This window comes from Somniosus microcephalus, unplaced genomic scaffold, assembly GCF_052327205.1.
Source record: "Somniosus microcephalus isolate GS21.2 unplaced genomic scaffold, FLI_Smic_1.0 unresolved_chr2, whole genome shotgun sequence".
In the NCBI taxonomy this organism is placed as follows: Eukaryota; Metazoa; Chordata; class Chondrichthyes; order Squaliformes; family Somniosidae; genus Somniosus; species Somniosus microcephalus.
The window spans coordinates 71,152,693-71,177,353 of NW_028225180.1; the positions used below are offsets into that span (position 1 = coordinate 71,152,693).

At 50.1% G+C, this 24,661-nt stretch overlaps 1 protein-coding gene across 1 annotated transcript in view; it reads left to right on the plus strand.

Annotated features, from left to right (window-relative positions):
- The window catches only part of LOC147092802 (pyruvate carboxylase, mitochondrial-like), a gene marked incomplete at its 5' end in the record, with an annotated part of 1,160,114 nt that overhangs the window by 224,915 nt on the left and 910,538 nt on the right, over positions 1–24,661 (plus strand). The window lies entirely within an intron of this gene.

A 24,661-nucleotide genomic window follows, 5' to 3' on the forward strand; every position in this document is an offset into this window, starting at 1 on the left:
CTCCGCCCCCCCATCTCCCGAGCCCCGCCCCCCCCGATCTCCTGAGCCCCCGCCCCCCCAGATCTCCAGAGCCCCGCCCCCCCCATCTCCCGCACCCCGCCCCCCCATCCCCCGCCCCCCCCCCCGATCTCCCGAGCCCCGCCCCCCCCCGATCTCCGGAGTCCCGCCCCCCCCCCGATCTCCCGAGCACCGCCCCCCCCCCCAGGGCTCGCCCCCCCCCGAGCCCCGCTCTCCCGAGGTCCCGCCCCGTGATCTCCCGATGTCCCGCCCCGTGATCCCCCGATGTCCCGCCTCGCGATCTCCCGCCTCCCGTCTCCCGATGTCGCAAGCCCCGCCCCCCCGATGTCCCGAGCCCCGCCCCCCGCCCTCCCGAGCACCGGCGTCCCGCTCTCCGGATCCCCGACCTCCCGAGCTGGCTTCAAGACCGCCGATTGCGGCTGTGAGAGACGGCCGGCGGGCCCGGTTGCCGGGGTAACCCTTGCCGCTCTCTAAGCCCCGCCCGAGATCCGCACTCCCGAGAGCCCCGCCCCCCGCCCGAGCCGAACGGGGAACAGAGAGAGACGCCGCGTCTCAGCTGCTCCTGCTGCGCGCGCACCCTGTGTGTCCCGTGACCCTCGTGGCCGACGCCGTTGCCCCGGGTAACGTGACAGTGCCGGGGGGGAGCTTAGCAGAAGCCGTGGGACAATTACCTAGCTCGGGCGTGGCTGGGCAGGAGAGGCCCAGACTTTGAGCCTAGGTTCTCAGGCCTTACAAAAACGGGGCAAGGTAGGAAAAAGAATGTTCAGGTAAGAGAAAAAATTTACAAATGAATGAAGTCTTTTTTAAAACAATTTAATAAAAGCTATTTTTTTTTGCTGGAAATGTATATTTGAAAAGAAAGACGCAAAAAGCACGTAAAAGAATGGAAGCAAGATGGCGGCTACTCACCTCGGTTCAGAACGATAAAGCCCGCCCACACACCGTCAGGTCACCAAAGCGTAGGATTGGTCAATCGTCCCGTCACTCGACCGTAGGAGGGCCCGGCCACACGCGCCAACAACCCGGCGTACGATTGGTCGACCTCGAGGTCACTCTGTCGCTAATGAGCGGATAATGAGATGCTAATGAGCGGAATGTTGAAGGTTTTTCGGATACCGCGGGCGCGATTTTCGTCCGGCCGAAACATAAATATGCTTACCAGGGTTTCGGAAAGGTAAGCTTTCTTTCGACGTAACGCACGCGTAGGTACGCTCTGTAACTTTCGAGCGCATAGCCGGACAGACGCACACGTGAGGACAGACAGACAGACAGACAGAAAGAAGCATCCGTTTATATATATAGATTAAGGGCAAGAGGATAACCAGGGAAAGGGTAGGGCCCATTAGGGACCAAAGTGGCAATCTGTGTGTAGAGCCAGATGATGTAGGCGGGGTTTTAAATGAATTTTTTGCATCTGTGTTCACTGTGGGGAAAGACGATGTAGACATAGAAATCGGGCAAGGGGACTGTGATATACTTGAACATATTAGCATCGAGAGGGAGGAGGTATTAGCGGTTTTAGCAGGCCAAAAAGTGGATAAATCCCCAGGCCCGGACGAGATGTATCCCAGGCTGCTGTGTGAGGCAAAGGAGGAGATTGCAGGGGCTCTGACACAAATTTTCAGAACCTCTCTGGCCACAGGGAATGTACCAGAGGACTGGAGAACAGCTAACGTAGTACCATTATTCAAGAAGGGTAGCAGGGATAAACCAGGGAATTACAGGCCAGTGAGCCTAACATCTGTGGTAGGGAAATTATTGGAAAAAATTCTGAGGGACAAAATTAGTCTCCACTTGGAGAGGCAAGGATTAATCGGGGATAGTCAGCATGGCTTTGTCAAGGGTAGATCATGTCTGACCAATCTGATTGAATTTTTCGAGGGGGTGACAAGGTGTGTGGATGAGGGAAATGCTGTGGATGTGGTATACATGGACTTCAGTAAGGCTTTTGACAAAGTCCCGCATAGGAGACTGGTCAAGAAGGTAAGAGCCCATGGGATGAGGGTGCCTTGGCACGTTGGATCCTAAACTGGCTGAGTGGCAGGAGGCAGAGGGTGATGGTCGAAGGTTGCTTTTGTGACTGGAAGCCTGTGTCCAGTGGGGTACCTCAGGGATCGGTGCTGGGTCCCTTGCTGTTTGTGATCTACATAAATGATTTGGATGAGAATGTAAAAGGTATGATCAGTAAGTTCGCAGATGACACGAAAATTGGTGGGGTGGTAAATTGCGAGGAGGAAAGCCTCAGGCTACAGGACGATATAAACGGGTTGGTCAGATGGGCGGAAAAGTGGCAAATGGAATTTAACCCTGAAAAGTGCGAGGTGATGCATTTTGGACGGACAAATAAGGCAAGGGAATACACAATGAGTGGTAGGGCCCTAGGAAGCACAGAGGGTCAGAGGGACCTTGGTGTACATGTACATAGATCCCTGAAGGCAGCGGAACAGGTAGATAAGGTGGTTAAAAAGGCATATGGGATACTTGCCTTCATTAGCAGAGGCATAGAATATAAGAGCAGGGAGGTTATGATGGAGCTGTACAAAACGCTGGTAAGGCCACAGCTGGAGTACTGTGTGCAGTTCTGGTCGCTTCACTATAGGAAGGATGTGATTGCTTTGGAGAGGGTGCAGAGAAGATTCACCAGGATGTTACCTGGGATGGAGCGCCTCAGCTGTGAAGAAAGACTAAACAGGCTGGGGTTGTTTTCCTTGGAGCAAAGAAGGCTGAGGGGGGACCTGATTGAGGTGTACAAAATGATGAGGGGCATAGATAGGGTAGATAAAGAGGAACTTTTCCCCTTAGTAGGGGGGTCAATAACAAGGGGGCATAGATTCAAGGTAAGGGGCAGGAGATTTAGAGGGGATTTGAGGAGGAACTTTTTCACCCAGAGGGTGGTTGGAATCTGGAACTCACTGCCTGAAAGGGTGGTAGAGGCAGGAACCCTCACAACATTCAAGAAGCATTTGGATGAGCACTTGAAATGCCATAGCGTACAAGGCTACGGACCAAATGCTGGAAAATGGGATTAGATTGGACAGGGCTTGATGGACGGCGCAGACACGATGGGCCGAAGGGCCTCTTTCTGTGCTGTATAACTCTATGACTCTATGACTCTATATTAGCTGGCTCATTCAGCACTGTTTGTGGACGGATGGGGTCTTTAGCCTGCATAGAGGAATGTCACACTTTTGGGTTTGATACTAGATATTCGGTTCAAAACAAGTTGGAAATGCTCAGTGGGTCAGGCAGCATGTGTGGAGAGAAGGAAGGAGTCCCTGTTTCTACTGCGACCCCTTTCAGGTACTGTAGTAAAGACAACAAGCTTCAAAATATTATTGACTCTTCAGCGTGATTTGTCTCTTTTAGTCTGTTCACGTCTGTCCCTTTGTGCTTTTGATCGTGTGTTTGCAAAGACCTGCTTTCAAAGACACGTCTCTTTTTTCCATCGCCTGTCTCCAACTCTGTCTCATTCCACATAGATTCTGCCTCAGATCACCGATACCTCTGTGGTATTCAACGTTCCTCCAATCACTGCTCTCACCGCTGCACGGAACCCACGTATCATGGCGTGCACACACTTGATCTTTCTCAGGTGTCAGCCGTGGCGCTCTCACCTCTGAGTCAGAAGGTCGTGGCTCCGTAGTCCCCACTCCAGAGACTTGAACCCATAATCCAGACCGACACTCCCGCTGCAGTACTGAGGGAGCGCCGCACTGTCGGAGGGGCAGTACTGAGGGAGCGCCGCACTGTCGGAGGGGCAGTACTGAGGGAGCGCCGCACTGTCGGAGGGGCGGTACTGAGGGAGCGCCGCACTGTCGGAGGGGCGGTACTGAGGGAGCGCCGCACTGTCAGAGGGACAGTACTGAGGGAGCGCCGCACTGTCGGAGGGGCGGTACTGAGGGAGCGCCACACTGTCGGAGGGACAGTACTGAGGGAGCGCCGCACTGTCGGAGGGGCGGTACTGAGGGAGCGCCACACTGTCGGAGGGGCAGTACTGAGGGAGCGCCACACTGTCGGAGGGACAGTACTGAGGGAGCGCCGCACTGTCGGAGGGGCGGTACTGAGGGAGCGCCGCACTGTCGGAGGGGCAGTACTGAGGGAGCGCCGCACTGTCGGAGGGGCAGTACTGAAGGAGCGCTGCACTGTCGGAGGGGCAGTACTGAGGGAACGCCGCACTGTTGGAGGGGCAGTACTGAGGGAGATTTGCACTGCCAGAGGGGCAGTACTGAGGGAACGCCGCACTGTCGGAGGGACAGTACTGAGGGAGCACTGCACTGTCAGAGGGGCAGTACTGAGGGAACGCCGCACTGTCGGAGGGACAGTACTGAGGGAGCGCTGCACTGTCGGAGGGTCAGTACTGAGGGAGCGCCGCACTGTCGGAGGGGCAGTACTGAGGGAGCGCTGCACTGTCGGAGGGGCAGTACTGAGGGAGCGTTGCACTGTCAGAGGGGCAGTACTGAGGGAACGCCGCACTGTCGGAGGGACAGTACTGAGGGAGCGCTGCACTGTCGGAGGGGTAGTACTGAGGGAGCGCTGCACTGTCGGAGGGGTAGTACTGAGGGAGCGCCGCGCTGTCGGAGGGGTAGTACTGAGGGAGCGCCGCACTGTCGGAGGGGTAGTACTGAGGGAGCGCTGCACTGTCGGAGGTGCTGTCTTTCGGATGAGACGTTAAACCGAGGCCCCGTCTGCCCTCTAAGGTGGATGTAAAAGATCCCACGACCACTATTGGAAGAAGAGCAGGGGAGTTCTCCCCGGTGTCCTGGGCCAATATTTATCCTTCAACCAACATCACTAAAAGCAGATGATCTGGTCATTATCACATTGCTGTTTGTGAGAGCTTGCTGTGTGTAAATTGGCTGCTGTGTTTGCTACATTACAACTGTGACTACACTTCAAAAAGTACTTCATTGGGCTATAAAGCGCTTTGGGACAACCCAAGGTCGTGAAAGGTGCTGTAGAAATACAAGTTCTTTGTTTCTTTCTTCAGCAGCACTGCAAAGTTGTCCTGGTCCTCAGACACATATCATCCTTCGTCTCACCTGGCAAGGGCGGTAAACCAGCAGATGATTCATTCAAATAAAACAGTTAATTGAGCAGTAGGTTACAGGAATTATGAACTTTCCTGTTCTCTTGCTTTCATATTCAGAACAACAAAGACTCCTTTCGTCATAACTAGATCCACGGACATTGTTGCAAGCTCTTACACAGTGCAACAACATTGGAATCAGTAGCTCAGCGCAGACCCAGTGCTGGCTCCAGCCTGACTTAGAAGGCAAGCTTCCTCACAGAAGTATCTCTCGGCACCTTCACAGTTGTAAAAAGACAAAGCCCATTGACGTAGAACTGCATTTCCTTGTAAGTAGATTAGACAGCAAAGGCAGAATCATAGAATGGTTACAGCGCAGAAGGGGACCATTGGGCCCGTCCAGCCCAAAGATATTTTTGATTGAAGCAGGGGGCTGAGGCCATTGAAACAAGTTATGCATGAAACTTCAGGTTGTCCATTTTGAACGAGCTTTGGGCTTCACACTTGGCACTTGTGATGCCCGGTGACTGTGGCAGAGTGTTAATCTGGGTCAACCTGTTGCTACTCTATATGACTCAGAAATAAGGGTCTCAGGCCAATAAACTAACACAGACAAAAGGTACCAACACTTTCTCCCAGTTACTCTGAATGCGGTGAGCAACGATTGGTTCGCTAAAGCAGTGGCTTTCATACTTTTCTGCAAATATTGCCGCTCTCTCATAGACCCTCACCCCCCCAGTCTCCATCTGCACTAGCTCTGTTGATAACGCAGATACATCTTCTGTTATACCAGTAGCCAAAGGAAATAGCGCTGTCATTGCAGATAACATTTATTATTCATATAGAGCGACAGCTGGAAGGTGCTGCTGGTTAACAAATGCGGAAAAGTACAGATATCTGATGATGGATGGGTAGGAATCTCATGACCTTGCAGAGCCCCGAAGGCTGGGAACACGAGCTTGAAAATCTGTGAGCTGCGCAAGACTGGAGTGAGGAGAGTGATTCTGCTTGGACATCTTGTTGCGGGACTTTGGACAGGGAGTCACTTCTTGGTTGGATAAAGAAATGCTTGGAGAGGATTGTTAGGATTCTGGGCACCATTTGGAGAAGGGATGGAGACGGGACCTGCTATGGGGCACGTTGGTGGCTCTCTCGGGATTAATGGCTTCCTGCTCGCAAAGTGGAAAACGCGACCTTTTCATAAGCAGCGGCTCAGGGAAGAAATGGCTCATCACAAACACTGATGCCATTTCACATTTATTGCTAAGCTGAAGTGCGGCCCTGGGCTGAGGTGCCTCTTCTATCGAGGTGCCTGTACAAATGGATTACCGCAATCTAACTTTCCCGTTGAGCACGTTGACGCAATAAAACTCACTACGCACTTGGTTTGAGCATAAAGCAAGGCTTTAATCAACTTGTTTCAGAACATGGAGGTCTAGTTGTATCCACTGGCTCCCTTGTCTTTACAAAATGTCCCTGGCAAGCTGGGGCCAACGCCCGAGTATTTATACTCCTTGGACGGCGCCACCAGCTGGCCGTCCAGTGTTATTTCATAGGTAGCTTCTCAATGATGAGATTTATGACACACGTTATGACTCGGGTCCCATGACGCGGCCATAACGAAACATGCCGAGGTTATCTTTGCTCTTGGTCTCTCGTTTCCCACCTCTGCGCAGTTTCTCTTGTGGCCCAGAAGGTCGCTTCTGGGCCGCCACCACTTCCCTGCCTTCTCACCAGTGAGCTGTTGATACCCCCATCCCCCGAAGCTGAGGAATGGAGCATTCTAAGATGTCAGCCGAGGCTCAGTGGGCCGTACTCTTCCCTCTGAGTCAGAAGGTCGTGGGTTCGAGCTCCACTCCAGAGACCCGAGCCCCATAATCCAGGCCGACACTCCCGGTGCCAGCACTGAGGGAGCGCCGCACTGTCGGAGATGCCATCTTTCAGATGAGACGTTAAACCAAGGCCCCATGGATGCAAATGATCCCACAGCCAATATTTCAAAGCAAAGCAAGGGAGTTCTCCCCGGTATCCTGGGACCAATATTTATCCCTTAATCAAAATCACTTAAATACAGATTATCTGGTCATTGCTGTTTGTGGGAGCTTGCTGTGTGCAAATTGGCTGTTGCGTTTCCTACATTACAACAGTGACAACACTTCAAAAAGTACTTCATTGGCTGTGGGATGTCCTGAGGTTGTGAAAGGTGGTGTAGAAATTCAAGTTCATTCTTTACCTTCCATTTTGTGCTTGTTTTTTCATCCTTTATCAACATGAAGCACTCCCAGGTTAGGTGCTGATTAAACGTACCTCCATTCTGTCCCGGTGTGCCTCAGTTCCCTCCCTGGAGCACGCCTCCCCACACTGTTCCAGAGTGACATTTACATTCCCCAGCTCAGCCAGCCATTGTGTCCATCTGTGCCAGCTTAAGGGCTGTGGAAGGAGCTGGGTAGGGACCTCTCCAATGTAGAAGCCTTATAGCCAGCAGAGAGGAAACATTCATCTTACCAATTTGACCTTGATTCAAACTTTGCTCCCAGTGCTCAAATTGCACCACCTAGATCCCATCCTTTTTGCTTGTCACCATATTGTCGAGCTAGAGAAGCTGGGGTTGTTCTCCTCGAAGCAGCGAAGGTTAAGAGGAGATTTAATAGAGGTGTTCAAAATCATGAAGGGTTTTGATAGAGTAAATAAGGAAAAACCGTTCCCACTGGCAGGAGGGTCTTCGACAGCACCTCCCAAACCCGCGACCTCTATCATCTAGAAGGCCAAGGGCAGCAGGTGCACGGGAACACCACCACTTCCAAGCTCCCCTCCAAGCAACACACCATCCTGACTTGGAAATATATTGTTGTTCCTTCATCGTCGCTGGGTCAACATCCTGGAACTCCCTGCCTAACAGCACTGTGGGAGCACCTTCACCACACGGACTGCAGCGGTTCAAGAAGGCGGCTCACCATCACCGTCTTGCGGGCAATTAGGGATGGGCAATAAATGCTGGGCCTTGCCAGTGACGCCCAAATTGCATGAATGAATACAAAAACGGAACCAGATTTAAGATAATTGGCTAAAAAGCCAGAGGGGGAGATGAGAATTTTTTTTTACGCAGCGAGTTGTTGTGATCTGGAACGCGCTGCCTGAAGGGGCGGTGGAAGCAGATTCGATAGTAACTTTCAGAAGGGGAATTGGGTAAATACTTATAGGGGGAAAATGTTCAGAGCTATGGGGAAAGAGCAGCGGGGGAGTGGGACTAATCAGAGAGTTCTTTCAAAGAGCCAGCACAGGCACGATGGGCCGAATGGCCTCCTTCTGTGCTGTATGATTCTATAATAAACCTGTGCATGGTAGCTGCCTCAATCGTAAGTGAGACGCATCGAACGTTTCTGCAAGTCTGTGTTAGACAGTAACGAATACATTTAGTGTGTTGTTGTCCGATCCGCTCTGCTGTTCCTCGCAGTAAGTCCGGGGATCTGTTATTTTACACCGTGCAATGCGGGATGCCTTATTCTGCTCCTGAGGTAGAACTTTAAGCCTCCAGATCCAATTAACGAAACCGTGCCTCAGGCCAACCCGAGTTTAATTAATGTCTGGTGAGCGCGCTGTGTGGATTGGAATTGATTGTCTGTTTCAGCCTCTAGTCCAGAAGTACCCAGGATTAAGTGGTTGTCTTTCTTCCTTAAGATTGTTTTGCTTCTGTTACATAAGAAACAAGAATTAGGAGCAGGAGTCGGCCATACGGCCCCTCGAGCCTGCTCCGCCATTCAATAAGATCATGGCTGATCATCGACCTCAACTCCAATTTCCTGCCCGATCTCCATATCCCTTGATTCCCCTAGAATCCAAAAATCTATCGATCCCTGTCTTCAATATACTCAACGACTGAGCATCGACAGCCCTCTGGGGTAGAGAATTCCAAAGATTCACCACCCTCTGAGTGAAGAAATTTCTCCTCATCTCAGTCCTAAATGGTCGACTCCTTATCCTGAGAATGTGCCCCCTAGTTCTAGACTCTCCAGCCAGGGGAAACATCTTCCCAGCATCTACCCTGTCAAGCCATGTAAGAAATGTATACGTTTCAGCGAGATCACCTCATTCTTCTAAACTCTAGGGAATATAGGCCCATTCTACTCAGTCTCCTCTCACAGGACAGCCCTCTCATCCCAGGAATCAATCTAGTGAACCTTTGTTGCACTCCCTCTAAGGCAAGTACATCCTTCCTTAGGTAAACCAAAACTGTGCACAGTACTCCAGGTGTGGTTTCACCAAGGCCCTGTACGAAGTCTGAAATTGGCACGCACAGTTGTATTGATTGGCAGGGATGGCAGGAATGACGTATGAGGAGAGATTGTATCGATTGGGCTTATACTCACTGGAGTTTAGAAGATTGAGAGGGGATCTCATCGAAACCTATAAAATTCTGTCAGGCCTGGACAGACTAGATGTAGGAAGGATGTTTATGATGGCCGGGGAGTCCAGAACCAGGGGTCATAGTCTAAGGATAAAGGGTAAGCCATTTAGGACTGAAATGAGGAGGAATTTCTTCACCCAGAGAGTGATGAACCTGTGGAATTCTCTGCCACAGAGGGCGGTGGAGGCCAGTTCATTAAATATATTCAAAAAGGAGTTGGATATATTTCTTAAGGCTAAAGGGATCAAGGGATATGGGGAGAAGGCAGGGACAGGGTACTGAATTTGGATGATCAGCCATGATCTCATTGAATGGCGGAGCAGGCTCGAAGGGCCGAATGGCCTACTCCTGCTCCTATCTTCTCTGTTTCTATGATTTTATATCATTGTCAGCCTTGGCTCAGTGGGTAGCACTCTCTCACCTCTAAGTCAGAAGGTTGTGGGTTTGAGCCCCACTCCAGAGACTTGAGCCCATAATCTAGGCCGACACTCCCAGTGCAGTGCTGAGGGAATTCAGGTGGATATTAAGGATCCCAGGGCACTATTGGAACAAGAGTAGTAGCATTTATTGCCCGTCCCTAGTTGCCCCTTGAGAAGGTGGTGGTGAGCAGCCTTCTTGAACCGCTGCAGTCCGTGTGGTGAAGGTGCTCCCACAGTGCTGTTAGGGAGGGAGTTCCAGCATTTTGACCCAGCGACGATGAAGGAACGGCCGATATATTTCCAAGTCAGGATGGTGTGTGACTTGGAGGGGAACTTGGAGGTGGTGGTGTTCCCACGCGCCTGCTGCCCTTGTCCTTCTAGGTGGAAGAGGTCGCGGGTTTGGTCATTCTGTTCATTGACTTTTGTAGGACTTTGGGCAAATCAGCTGCCATGTTTCCCTCTAAGCTTTCAAAAGTATTTTCATTTCTCCTCAGTATAAAATGCTTTATCTCCATTTGCTCAACCCTTCAGCTCCAATGAGCTGCCTGAACATATCTGTGCGGGTGAATTCCCTCCACCTCTCCACCTCCCTCCTTAAAAACCCACTTCTTTCCCTATCCCAATATCTCCTTCTTTGGCACAGTGCCCAGTTTACATCTGATTACGCCTCTGAGGTGCCTCACAACAGCAACAACTTGCATTTATACAGCGACTTTAACTCAGTAAAACGTCACAAGGCTCTTTAGGGGAGCGTTATCAGACAATATTTGACATCGAGCCACATAAGGAGATATAAGGATAGTTAGAAGTAGGGTTTAAGGAGCGTCTTAAAGGAGGAGAGAGAGGAGGAGAGGTTTAGGGAGGGAATTCCAGAGCTCAGGGCCCAGGCAGCTGAAGGCGCGGCCGCCAATGGCGCAGCGATGGAAATCGGGGATGTGCAAGAAGCTAGAATTGGAGGAGCGCAGAGATCTCGGAGGGTTGAAGGGCTGGAGGAGGTTACAGAGATAGGGAGGGGAGAGGCCCTTTGGATGTTCTTCTATGTTAAAGGTGCTATATAAATGTACGGAGTAGTTGTTGGAGGGATGCTTTGCCAGAGATGGTTGTCTTCAGCTTGACGAAATGCCATCCATCCTGTGAGCAATGATGGCCCATGCTCTCTGCCCAGACTTTGAGATGATGGTGTTAGCTTCTACAGCGCTCTGCTATTTCGTTGACGGGACCTCTTCACCTCTGGAGAGTCAGAGCTTCACAATGCAGTGTATTTTACTCTTTATGTGCTCTTCACACCGTTTGGTGCAGTTTGTATTAAGACACGTTTCCAGGAGACAGGTTGGTGAGTCCTTCAATAACTGAGCCGCACCTGTCAGTGCTGCTATCCACTACTGCTGAGAGAGACGACAGCACAACCGTAAAGAATTATAGGCACCATTGTACACGACACAGATCATTTCTTTCAACTCAAGCTTTTCACAGTAATGGACTTTATCTTTGGTGCTTGTCAGATTGTTCTGTTTGGAAGACGATGGTATCTGAAAGTACGTTTTACAGAAATAGCGTTGTGTTCCATCAGTTTGGTGTTTATACTTAAACATCGGTGTTCTGGGCACATAGAAAGGCGAGCAGAATGGGCAGACAAGTGGCAGATGGAATTTAATACAGAGAAGTGTGAGGTGATGCATTTTGGCAGAAGGAACAGGGAGAGGCAATATACACTTAATGGCACAGTTTTAAAGAGGTGATTTACCAGAATGGTTCCGGGGATGGGGGATCTTAGCTACAAGGACAGGTTGGAGAAGCTGGATTTGTTTTCATTAGAGCAAAGGAGGTTGAGGGGTAATTTGATAGAGGTGTACAAGATTATGACGGGTTTGGATAGGCTAGACGGGGAAAGGCTGTTCCCACTAGTTGATGGTACAAGGACTAGGGGACACAGATTTAAGGTTTTGGGCAAGAGATACAGGGGGGACGTGAGGAAAAACTTTTTTACGCAGCGAGTGGTGAGGACCTGGAACTCGCTGCCGATGGAGGCACTCAATGTTTTCAAGGGGAGACTGGATAGGCACTTGAGGGAAATAAACTTGCAGGGCAACGGGGATAGAGCGGGAGGAATGGGACTAACTGGATCGCTCTACAGAGAGCCAGCACGGACTCGATGGGCCGAATGGCCTCCTTCTGTGCCGTTATGACTCTATGGGGGAAAAATTTGGTTGGTTTGCGCCTCCCGTTAGCGAAGGCACTAATGAGGTGCAGAGCAACTAGCGCCCGGGCGCGGCGATGTTTGCGCCGCTCGCGAAATTGACCAGACATTTTGCGGCGGCGCTAAACACTACCGCCACGATCTCCTGCGCCGGCAGATCGTGATGTCAGTTGAGAGTGCAAAGCCCGGTAGTGCTCCGGACCGGATATTGAGTGGCGCCCTCTGCCTTACCGCCTGCCGCTAGCAACGACAGGTTGAGGGGAGCGTTTTGCAGTCGGGAAAGGACTGGGGGAGCGCTATTTAAAGGCGGCCGCTTCCTGCCTTTTTTTGTCAGCGACATTTTTGCACCACGCATTCTGAGAGAGAGAGAGAGAGACTTCTGGGGAGAATCAACACTGTGAAGGAGTTTTGGGTACTGAGCAGCACTTTACAGGTTCATTTTGATTTGACCTTCCTTGCATCGATTTAGAAGAGACTATGGGGGCTACACTCTGAGCTCTTTCCCTGGGTCTCTCCATTGTTCTTTCCAACAGATTTGATGGACAGGTCTCTCCAGGCCGAGATTCAAGGCTGCATTGAGCAGGGTGTAGATGGAGAGCAAGATCGACCCTCCCCTTTAAGAACTGGCCGGCGCCAGTGTGTCTGTGTTCCATTGCTGACTGACATCACGTGAGCTTCACCAGCGCCCTGAGTTAGCGCCTCGCTCCTCAGCGTTAGCGCCTTAAGAGAGGTGTGCAGCGCCTGATTTAGTGCTCCAATCACATTATGGGGCGATAGAGCCAAGTTTGCAGTCGGAGGTGATAATTAGCGCCAGGCGCTAAACTTTGCATCCGGCCGATAATTGCACCCCAAATGGGGCGATACCGAATTCCTCCCTGTGACCTTTTATCCTAAGGTATCTCGGTCTAGGGTTCTCCCTTGGCTGTTTCACTCTTTTATTTGGATGGGGAATTCGATTTCTTGAAGTGGATTTCCATCTGTTTTGCTTCACTTCCAATGGTACAACTTCAGGAACATTGTTGTTTGAATTCCACCTAGTGGGTGATTATCTATCACATCTCTCCTTTAATTTAAGTGAGTTGGAAGAGCCTTTAAGAGCAGTGGGATCGGTACTCCAACAAATATCTATCAAGACCATTATCAGACGAGTCCTTAATCCTTTCAACTCCTTGTCAAGGAGCCACCTGCAGTGTTCTGCCCAACCTCCATGGGGTGTCACTGACAGTCTTACATCGAACGCTTACCCCTCCCCAAACCCCCACCTTAAGATACGCACAAGCTGTTGAGTGGATGAGCTAACCCTTCCTTGCCAGTGGGCGGAGATGAAGAGAAATTCTTTTACACAGCGAGTTGTTATGATCTGGAATGCACTGCCTGAAAGGATGATGGTAGCAGACCCGATAGCAACTTTATAATCTAGTCACTTTTATCATAGTGGAGAAATTTGACATTACACAAATATAAAATTGGTTTTACAGGGCCAGAACCGTTGTTCAGCAGTCATGCATCATTAAACTCCCCAGTTACACCTATTGCAACAAGGCTTAACTTTTTCTTCTTAGGCAGTCCCTCGGAACCGAGGGTGACTTGCCTCCACACTAAAAATGAGTTCTCAGGTGACTGGTGAGTCCAATGCGGGACCTACAGTCTCTGTCACAGGTGGGGCAGACGGTGGTTGAAGGGGCGGGTGGGTGGTGTGCTTGGGTTGACCTGCGCTCCTTCCGCTGTTTGCGCTTGGCTGCCGCTTGCTCCCGGCGAAGAGACTCGAGGTGTTCGGCGCCTTCCCAGATGCTTCTCCTCCACTTTGTGCGGTCTTGGGCCGGGGATTCCCAGGTGTCAGTGGGGATGTTGCACTTTTTCAAGGAGGCTTCTTTGACCTCACAAAGGCCTTCGACACCGTCAACCGTGAGGGATTATGGAGTGTCCTCCTCAAATTCGTCTGCCTTCAAAAGTTTGTCACCATCCTCCGTCTGCTTCACGACGACATGCAAACCGCGATCCTGACCAACGGTTCCACCACAGACCCAATTCACGTACGGACCGGGGTCAAGCAAGGCTGTGTCATCACACCAACGCTCTTCTCGATCTTCCTGGCTGCAATGCTCCATCTCACCCTCAGTAAGTGTCATGAATCTTATCATGTCTCATGAAGTAACACTGGGCGGCCAGCTGGTGGCGCTGTCCAAGGAGTATAAATACTTGGACGTGGGCCCAGCTTGCTCAGGATGTTTCTGTAACCAGGAACTAGTGATGTAACTAGAAATCTCATGGTTGTGAAACAGTTGATTAAAGCCTTGTTTTATACTCAAACCAAGCACTCTGTAGTCTTTCTACATCAGTAAGCTTCACTTTTTATGGGGTGTTTAACAGCAATGTTAGAGCAAAAAAGGGGAAGTTTCTGTCAGTTCAACTGATTGGCTCTGGGGAGTTCCACAGCGCAGCCCTGTGACGGAGCAGGGAGTGGCGGACCACAGCTTCAGGATTTCCGCCTGTATCTGCACGTACGCTAAAGCCTGAAGTTGCGGTCAGTTTCAGCGGGGTAATGACGGCAAACGGCGACAGTTCCGCTGTCATTACCACCGCAAAATCCGGGCCGTTGATTCTTTTCTCTGAACGGGTCGACTGACTGCAGTGAACCGCCTGATTCAACCACTTGTATCAACAGTAGACCAGCCTGTTGTTGCAGAGGAGATGATACTTTTAGTCACTAAAGTTTGACTTCAAAGGCTTTAGATTTGTTTCAACGGTTTAAACATTTACTCAAGGATCCGTTACTTGTCAAGAGCATAAGGTTGGCAAGTGGCCACCGGCAGAAATTCAAGATTCAAGATGGCCTTCCAACCTCAAACTCCTTGTGTTCCATTTTATTTCGAACCACCTTCTTTCGATCCTTTGATGTGTAAAGCAACGGGTTAAGCCTCAAGGGCTCGGCCAATGCCAGCTTCTGGAGACGTGGCCCGTGTAACGTTCTCCCTTCATAGAAACATAGAAGATAGGAGCAGGAGTAGGCCATTCGGCCCCTCGAGCCTGTTCCGCCATTTAATGAGATCATAGCTGATCATCCAAATTCAGTACCCTGTCCCTGTTTTCTCCCTATATCCCTTGATCCCTTTAGCCTTAAGAAACATATCTAACTCCTTCTTGAATATATTTAATAAATTGGCCTCAACGGCCTTCTGTGGTAGAGAATTCCACAGGTTCACCACTCTCTGGGTGAAGAAATTCCTCCTCATCTCAGTCCTAAAAGGCTTACCCCTTATCCTTAGACTGTGACCCCTGGTTCTGGACTCCCCCGCCATTGGGAACATCCTTCCTGCATCTAGTCTGTCTAGTCCTGTTAGAATTTTATAAGTTTCAATGAGATCTCCTCTCATTCTTCTAAACTCCATCATTTCCTTGTACCTTGGGTTGACAACTCTGATTGGATGCATTCTTGTAGTTTTCATCACGTGACCTCCCACCGCCAACCGCCCCGCCCAGTCAAACAGCCTTTCCCCCCTAACCACCCCCCTCCAACGCACCACCATCTCCAATATTCTTACAACTAATAAAGCGGTTTTAGCTGGCCTAAAAATGGATAAATCCCCAGGCCCGGACGAAATGTATCCCAGGCTGCTGTGTGAGGCAAAGGAAGAGATTGCGGGGGCTCTAACACATATATTCAGGACCTCTCTGGCCACAGGGGATGTGCCAGAGGACTGGAGAACCGCTAATGTAGTACCATTATTCAAGAAGGGAAGTAGGGAAAAACCGGGGAACTACAGGCCAGTGAGCCTAACATCAGTGGTAGGAAAATTATTGGAAAAAATTCTGAGGGACAAAATTTGTCTCCACTTGGAGAGGCAAGGATTAATCAGGGATAGTCAACATGGCTTTGTCACGGGAAGATCATGTCTGACTAATTTGATTGAATTTTTTGAGGGGGTGACTAGGTGTGTGGATGAGGGTAACGCAGTGGATGTGGTATACATGGATTTCAGTAAGGCCTTCGATAAAGTCCCGCACAGGAGACTGGTCAAGAAGGTAAGAGCCCATGGAATCCAGGGTGCCTTGGCACATTGGATACAAAACTGGCTTAGTGGCAGAAGGCAGAGGGTGATGGTCGAAGGTTGTTTTTGTGACTGGAAGCCTGTGGCCAGTGGGGTACCACAGGGATCTGTGCTGGGTCCCTTGCTGTTTGTGGTCTACATTAATGACTTAGATATGAATGTAAAAGGTATGATCAGTAAGTTCGCGGATGATACAAAAATTGGTAGGGTGGTAAATAGCGAGGAGGGTAGCCTCAGTCTGCAGGACGATATAGATGGGTTGGTCAGATGGGCGGAACAGTGGCAAATGGAATTTAACCCGGAAAAGTGCGAGGTGATGCACTTTGGGGGGACTAACAAGGCAAGGGAATACACAATGAATGGTAAGACGCTAGGCAAGACGGAGGGGCAGAGGGATCTGGGAGTGCAAGTACACAGATCCCTGAAGGCGGCGGAACAGGTGGATAAGGTGGTAAAAAAGGCATATGGGATACTTGCCTTCATTAGCCGAGGCATAGAATATAAGAGCAAGGAGGTTATGATGGAGCTGTATAAAACACTGGTTAGGCCACAGCTGGAATACTGTGTGCAGTTCTGGTCGCCACACTACAGGAAGGATGTGAACGCTTTGGAGAGGGTGCAGAGGAGATTCACCAGGATGTTACCAGGGCTGGAGCGCTTCAGCTATGAAGAGAGACTGGGCAGATTGGGTTTGTTTTCCTTGGAGCAGAGGAGGCTGAGGGGGGACATGATTGAGGTGTACAAAATTATGAGGGACATAGATAGGATGGATACTGAGGAGCTTTTTCCCTTAGTAGAAGGGTCAATAACTAGGGGGCATAGATTCAAGGTAATGGGCGGGAGGTTTAGAGGGGATTTGAGAAAGAACTTTTTCACCCAGAGGGTGGTTGGAGTCTGGAACTCACTGCCTGAAAGGGTTGTGGAGGCAGGAACCCTCACAACATTTAAGAAGCATTTGGATGAGCACTTGAAATGCCATAGCATACAAGGCTACGGACCAAATGCTGGAATATGGGATTAGATTAGACAGGGCTTGATGGCCGGCGCGGACACGATGGGCCGAAGGGCCTCTATCCGCGCTGTATAACTCTATGACTCTGTGACACATGTTAAAAGAAAATGAAAAAAAAACCATTATTTACTGACGCCCCTATGATTTGTCTCACTGGGGGTGTTGCTCGCAGCCAGTGTCCCGGAGATTAATCTTCAATTCCTGGAGACTCCAGGCCAATCCCGGAGGGCTGGGAACCATTCGTACCGCATTCAAGAATATGAGCTCGGCAGTCAGAAAGGAAGACTTGCGTTTCTATAGCACCTTTCACAACCACCAGACGTCTCAAAGCGCTTTACAGCCAGTGAAGTACCTTTTTTAAAATGTTGTAATGTGGGAAACGCGGCAGCCAATTTGCGCACAGCAAGCTCCCACAAACAGCACAAATGTGATAATAACCAGATCATCTGTTTTTAGTGATGCTGGTTGAGGGATAAATATTGGCCCAGGTCACCGTGCGGAACTCCCCTGCTTTTCTTCGAAATGGTGACCATGGGATCTGTTACATCCACCTGAGAGAGCAGACAAGGCCTCGGTTTAACGCTTCATCCGAAAGACGGCACCTCCGACAGTGCGGTTCTCCCTCAGTACTGCTCCTCCGACAGTGCAGCACTCCCTCAGTACTGCCACTCCGACAGTACAGCGATCCCTCAGTACTGCCCCTCCGACAGTGCAGCACTCCCTCAGTACTGACCCTCCGACAGTGTGGTGCTCCCTCAGTATTGACTCTCCGACAGTGCGGCGCTCCCTCAGTACTGCCCCTCCGACAGTGCAGTGCTCCCTCAGTACTGACCCTCCGACAGTGCGGCGCTCCCTCAGTACTACCCCTCCGACAGTGTGGCGCTCCCTCAGTACTGCCCCTCCGACAGCGCGGCGCTCCCTCAGTACTGACCCTCCGACAGTGCGGCGCTCCCTCAGTACTACCCCTCCGACAGTGCGGCACTCCCTCAGTACTGCCCCTCCGACAGTGCGGCGCTCCCTCAGTACTACCCCTCCGACAGTGCGGCACTCCCTCAGTACTACCCCTCCGACAGTGCGGCGCTCCCTCAGTACTGCCCCCCAACAGTGCGGCGCTCCCTCAGTACTGCCCCCCGACAGTGCGGCGCTCCCTCAGTACTGCCCCTCTGACAGTGCGGCGCTCCCTCAGTACTGCCCCTCTGACAGTGCGGCACTCCCTCAGTACTGCCCCTCGAACAGTGCGGCGCTCCCTCAGTACTGCACTGGGAGTGTCGGCCTAGATTTTAGTGCTCTGGTCTCTGGAGTGGGACTCGAACCCACAACCTTCTGACTCAGAGGCGAGTGTGCTACTCACTGAGTCACGGCTGACACTGTAGTAGTGACTCGGTAGAGACCGGAGTGATCTACACTTACCTCATCACGTACTTTTGCATTTAGCTTGTTCAACGCTCCCGAGTTGTTTCAAAACCTCTGCTTTTGACGAAGTTTATTTATAGCACCGGAGGCCACCCTACTGAGCTGCACTCACTGGCTCATTGCCACATCGAATCTCTGATTGCCTGATTCGACTAGGATATGAGGGCTGAGATGCGATTATCTTTATGCGGAATAAAGGAGCGTTGTGTTGTGTTACTGGGTGAAAGAGCATCTCTGTCAAAAAAGAAACTGCTTTGTACTTCTGGAAGGTATGGGGGCTGGGCAGATGTCACAAGTTTGCAGCGATGGGCCTGCTGAAGTGTGAGAGATACTCGAGTATCTTTCATTGCTCCCCAGCGGTCAGGAGGAAAAAAAGGCTACTGCCCAAAATTGATCATTTTCAAAGATAAAGTTTTTTTCTCTTGCAAGCTTCAAAACCACATTTTATCTTTTCCTCTCATCCTTCACTTCCATCCATCAAAGCAGCCAGCAGGCTTCATTGTCACTCCATGGTCCTACAACCTGCACTTGCAGTTCAGTTCTCGTCTCTTCAGCTGCCTGGGCCCCAAGCTCTGGAATTCCCTCCGGACCCCATGAATCTCATGGCTTCAGGTCAAGCATGGGCAAGGAAACCTCCTGCTGATTACCACCTACCGCCCTCCTTTAGCTGATGAACCAGTACTCCTCCATGTTGAACACCACTTGGAAGAAGCACTGAGAGCAGCAAGGGCACAGAATGTACTCTGGGTGGGGGACTTCAATGTCCATCACCAAGAGTGGCACGGTAGCACCATTACTGACCGAGCTGGCCGAGTCCTGAAGGACATAGCTGCCAGTCTGAGCCTGCGACAGGTGGTGAACCAACACGAGGGAAAAACCGACTTGACCTCGTCCTCACCAATCTACCTGTCGCAGATGCGAATGGCCTCCTATGCCATATCATTCTATGAGAAGACCAACTAGTGTCATAGCTGTATTTGCAACTGTATCAACTGGTTTTCCTCACAGTGCAATTGATAGTACTGTCCTTCACCCAGAGACACTAAGCGTACTTCGTCTAGTCAAAGCTCAGAGATAGATACTTGAAATACATAAGCTTCCTCGTGATTTGAATTGTGTATCATACCTGCAGTTGTTAGTATTCTCCTTGAAGAGGGAGGTAAGGGGTTTTGAATTGGCTGCAGAAGACTTTTGCTGCTCACTATGCAGCAGGAGATGTGAACTGCCTCTATCCTCTGTGACAGCTGAGCTAGTCTGATACCTGAGCTAGACAGGTCCCCAGTTCTCTCTGGCGCTGTTAATGATGGACGAGCACAACATCAGCCCTGAGCTGAGCGGCTGTCATATTTAAATAATGGTTTGGTGGGTTCCTTTACTTGAGATATAGTCCTTTGCGGAAGTGTTCATGTTCTTACTAAATGATTGCAGTGGAAGTGCCTCTTCATCTTGTTCTGATCCAAGGCCTCGGGTAATGATTCCTTTCCTTGCACTGCCTGCTTTCATTTACCGGTAGAGTGCTTTTTCCAGTGACACACCAGATGTTGGTAGCACTGCTGCCAGGGGCACACCAGATGTTGGTAGCACTATTGTCAGGGGCACACCAGATGTTGGTAGCACTACTGTCAGGGGCACACCAGATGTTGGTAGCACTGCTGCCAAGGGCACATCAGATGTTGGTAGCACTACTGCCAAGGGCACACCAGATGTTGGTAGCACTACTGCTAAGGGCACACCAGATGTTGGTAGCACTACTGCCAAGGGCACACCAGATGTTGGTAGCACTATTGTCAGGGGAACACCAGATATTGGGAGCACCACTGCCAGTGGAGGTGTCTAGACGCATGGCTCGCCATCGGGGGTGGCTGGAAATTAAAGTTGCAATATGCATTTTTTTAATTGGTATTCCTAATGAAATCCTCTCTGCAATATAACAAAGTAACATCTGCGGCCCAGGTGCTAGTTCAGTAATATAAATCTGGCTGTCATGTTTTGGGATTTTTGATCCTTTGAAAGGATATTTACAAGTCCTAGCCCCTTTGGAGCTATCCCAGATCAGGCGTATTTCTCAGAAGTTCACTATCAAATAAAGTTTGAGGTAGCGGAATCCTAAAGACGCTTAATTGGGTCTAAAGATCCGGGCTATTTCTCCCTAAAGGAAAGGAACAACCCGAGAATGTTACCGTCCTCCAGATAACGCTTTTAATAAGTTTAGCTAGACTGTAACGTCCCGGATATTATGAGGGTCCAGAGAACTCCTTCAGAATTCTGTACTTCTTCACCAAGGAGTGTACAGAGATTGAGTTCATGAGTTATTGATACAGAAGACTTAGGTGAGACAATTCTAAAAATATAGAGAGATTTATTAAAAGAACCGACATGCAATTTACAGTTGGTGAATCAGTCAATCGCAACGTTAACAGTTCTAAAAAGAGAACAAATACAATCTTTTTAAGAGAATCTTACTTTTAAATCTTAACTTCGCTACATTATTCCAGTTCTTAAAGTTTTCTATATAGGATAACCATCAATATCAAATACCTTTGATCCCCGAGGTACAAAGAGTTGGAGACCACAGAGCCGCCTCTGTGGCCGAGAATCGCTTTGCCCGATTAAAGCGAATCTGATATCCCTTTTAAAACTTCAATATTTATATCCTTTTCCAGTTGTACCTCCTTTAAGGTTTTCTGCTGATGCAAGTTAATTATCCCTATTCATCTTTCTGCCGACCTCTGCAATTTTTACTGCCACATCAGCTTGTAATATTCCAGAATCTTGTCGCATCTCCAGGTGTTCTGGGTTGACCATATAAAGCGGTGTGAAGGGCGGGTGTCCCTTATTTTATGTCATTTTTACGAGGGCAGATGTTCCTTTTCTTATGTGCCATCTTTACGAAGTTTAAATTAAAACAGCTTATCCAGGGTGAACCATTGTTTTTGTTCCCAAAAGGCAGCCTGTTGGAGCCATGCACCTTCTGTTTCAATAAGGTTATTTATTCAGTGTCAACAACTGTCTTATCTCAATAGCCAGACTTCTTTCACAGCTATTTCAGAGCTAGGTTTCTAAATTTCCAAACCCAGTTTGTCATGTCTTAATAAGGCCAGAATTATTTCATAAGATGGTGTCTTTTCCTGAATAGGTTATATGGCTTATTCCTTCACACCTTTTCTTCCCCTTCATGACGAGGAATGAGTTGTATCTGTTTTAAAACAAAGTGAATTCACAAAGATTTTAAAAGCCATGGGTTGCCATCACTGAGATGGAGGAGGGGTTCACATGGTCTTCTTAGGCAGTCTCTCTCTTAGGCAGTCCCTCGGAACCGAGGATGACTTGCTTCCACATCAAAAGTGAGTTCTCAGGTGACTGATGAGCCCAATGCGGGACCTACAGTCTCTGTCACAGGTGGGGCAGACGGTGGTTGAAGGGGCGGGTGGGTGGGGTGCTTGGGTTGACGTGCGCTCCTTCCACTGTTTGCGCTTGGCTTCCGCTTGCTCCCGGCGAAGAGACTCGAGGTATTCGGTGCCTTCCCGGATGCTTCTCCTCCACTTTGTGCGGTCTTGGGCCAGGGATTCCCAGGTGTCAGTGGGGATGGTGCACTTTTTTAAGGAGGCTTTGAGGGTGTCCTTGAAGCGTTTCCTCTGCCCACCTGGGGCTCTCTTGCCGTGTCGGAGCTCTGAGTAGAACGCTTGTTTTGGGAGTCTCGTATCGGGCATGCGGACGATGTGATCCATCCATCGGAGTTGATCGAGCGTGGTCAAAGCTTCAATGCTGGGGATGTTGGCCTAAGCGAGAACACTGACGTTGGTGCGCCTATCCTGCCGTTGGATTTGCAGGATCTTGCGCAGGCAGCGTTGGTGGTACCTCTCCAATGCTTTGAGGTGCCTGCTGTACATGGTCCATGTCTCTGAGGCAAACAGCAGGGCGGGTATCACTGCTGCTCTGTAGACCATGAGCTTAGTGCCAGGTTTGAGGTCCTGGTCTTCAAACACTCTCTTCCTCAGGCGACCGAAGGCTGCACTGGCACACTGAAGGCGGTGTTGGACTTCGACATCGACGTCTGCCCTTGTTGACAGTAGGCTCCCGAGGTAATGAGCCAATGACCGTTATTGATGTTCCTGACACCCAGAGATACAGGCCCCGATATTTACCGAGGTGTGATCTCAGAGTGGGGGGGCGGGGGTGGAATTATGGTCGACGCCATGGAGTTTTAACTCCAGAGCATGTTTGAATTCCTTTTTGCCGCCCAGCAGCCAGCCTGATGGAAACTTTTAACGTTTTGACTTCCCACTGAACCAAACCCACCTGTTTTTGGGGGGTTAAAATTACCCCCATTATCTCCAACTGGTCGAACAAGAAACAAAAACGGCCTAATGCGGTGGAGACACTTCTATTCTTGTGAGCCCAGCCAGTCCCCCTGGACCAGGAGGTACCTGATTCGTTTGACTGGCAAATCCCTGAATGGGAAAGTAATTGATGGGACAACATTTCCCAGAAGCTGGGGAGGCAGAGAGAAAAGGCAAGAAGGGACACTTGGACCATCAGTCAGGTTTTAATCAAAAGACCGGATTGGGAAGCTAAGATGAGGGAGGTTCAGTTTTTGCAGCTAGAACCTGCCCAGAAGCAGAGATAAGGCCAGAAACAAGTGAATCAATCCAAGAAAGGGACAGGGGTTGTGATTTATAATCTCTTCCCCCATTTTTCAAGGAGGGGAGTCTGACTGACTGAAGAAAGTGGGATTTGCATTCACCGTTGCTCTGTACGTCTGCCTGGTATCTGTGAAATAAAACCGATCAATGATTCATCTCAGGCCTCAACTCAGTAAAGTGTTTTGACGACAGAATGACCACGTGTGAAAGAGACAGGGGGAATTTTAACCCCCCAGAAATGCGTGGGTTGGAGACGGGTGAGATGTAAAAAAAATTTAAATCTCAAACCCAACCTCAACCCGCCCACTTTAACAGAGGCGGGACAGGGGGCGGGTTGGCCATTTAAGCAGTATAATGAGGCTGGGAGCCCCATATTTAACCTGTTTTACCCTGGCTTCCCCGGCCCCTGAAGCTGCCTGCTTCCCCCCCATTGGAAACCACCCCCCATCCTCCATCACCCCACCCCCCCCCCCCCCCCGGCTCGACCCTGGGACCCTGGGTCGGGGATCAGACCCCCACCCCCAGGCTCCCACTGGCAGCTGTAGGCTCCTTACCTGGTCCTGCGGCCTGCTCCGTGGTCCTCCCCGCACGACCAGGGGCCAAGCATGTCAAAAACGGACACACGCCGTGGAGATAAAACTCCAAAACTCCACCCTCCCCCGCTCGGACAACCCACCCCTGCCAATATGGGGGTCACAATATCCGATTCTGATCACAAGGGGTGCGATTGTTACGCTATTGTCTAATTTCATGCAGGGTACACTCCTGAACATAAGAGGGAGCTCTTACAGGAGTTCTCGGCGCCATTTACCCAAGAGTTGAGGCAGACTTGTAACCGTGACTTTAGAAAATGGTCAGTTGGGATCCCATTTCATTTGGGATCACTCGTCGGAAAATATTTCCCTGTTTTACAATGATCATCCCGGTCGAGTCCCTGAATAAAGATACCCAGAGAAACAAAACAACATGGGGAATAAATAAAACTAAACCTGGTTCTTGGGAGCAGAAGGAATGTGCACATTCCGAGTGTTGGTGGTCGATGCAGGACCATTCCTCTTCATTTTAGGTTGGGAGGGAGCAGGTGGGCACCATCATGACCTAATACTCTATGCAAAGGTTTGAGACTTAAGATAATCGGCAAAAGAACCAGAGGGGGAGATGAGGAGAATTTTTTTTTTTTTTTACACAGCGAGTTGTGATCTGGAACGCGCTGCCTGAAAGGGCGGTGGAAGCAGATTCAATCGTAACTTTCAAAAGGGGAATTGGATAAATACTTGAAGGGGAGAAATTTGCAGGGCTACGGGGAAAGAGCAGGGGGGAGTGGGACTAATTGTACAGTTCTTTCAAAGAGCCGGCCCAGGCACGGTGGGCCGAACGGCCTCCTTCTGTGCTGTATCATTCCATGAGAAGGTTCCTTCATTAACTGAAGCCTGTACTCTGAGTGTTCTGTGCTTCTATCTTGTCATTTGTTATTTTCCT